Source organism: Penaeus monodon, chromosome 24, assembly GCF_015228065.2.
Source record: "Penaeus monodon isolate SGIC_2016 chromosome 24, NSTDA_Pmon_1, whole genome shotgun sequence".
Classification (NCBI taxonomy): Eukaryota; Metazoa; Arthropoda; class Malacostraca; order Decapoda; family Penaeidae; genus Penaeus; species Penaeus monodon.
Window position 1 is genome coordinate 7,162,211 of NC_051409.1, and position 226 is coordinate 7,162,436.

The 226-nt window shown below is 47.3% G+C and overlaps 1 protein-coding gene across 1 annotated transcript in view; it reads right to left on the reverse strand.

Moving 5' to 3' along the window:
• The window catches only part of LOC119588988, a 14,368-nt gene that overhangs the window by 6,857 nt on the left and 7,285 nt on the right, over nucleotides 1-226 (reverse strand). The gene's annotated exons all lie outside the window — the stretch shown is intronic.

Genomic DNA, 226 nt, shown 5'->3' on the forward strand with positions numbered 1-226 from the left:
AGTCTCCGAGAGATGACAATTGAGGCTGCAAATGCGCACTCGACAGAAAAGCCGAAATTATCGTACACTTTTTCCGTAATCGTCACTTTGGGGGGGGGGGGGGAGTGGTGAAAGTGAGTTGATTGAGCAAATTGCGCAGAGAGAGCGAAATGGCGTGACTTGCGAGAGTTGAATGAGCATATTGAGCACATTGCGTAAAGAAGGGATGTGAGTTATGTATTCTCAG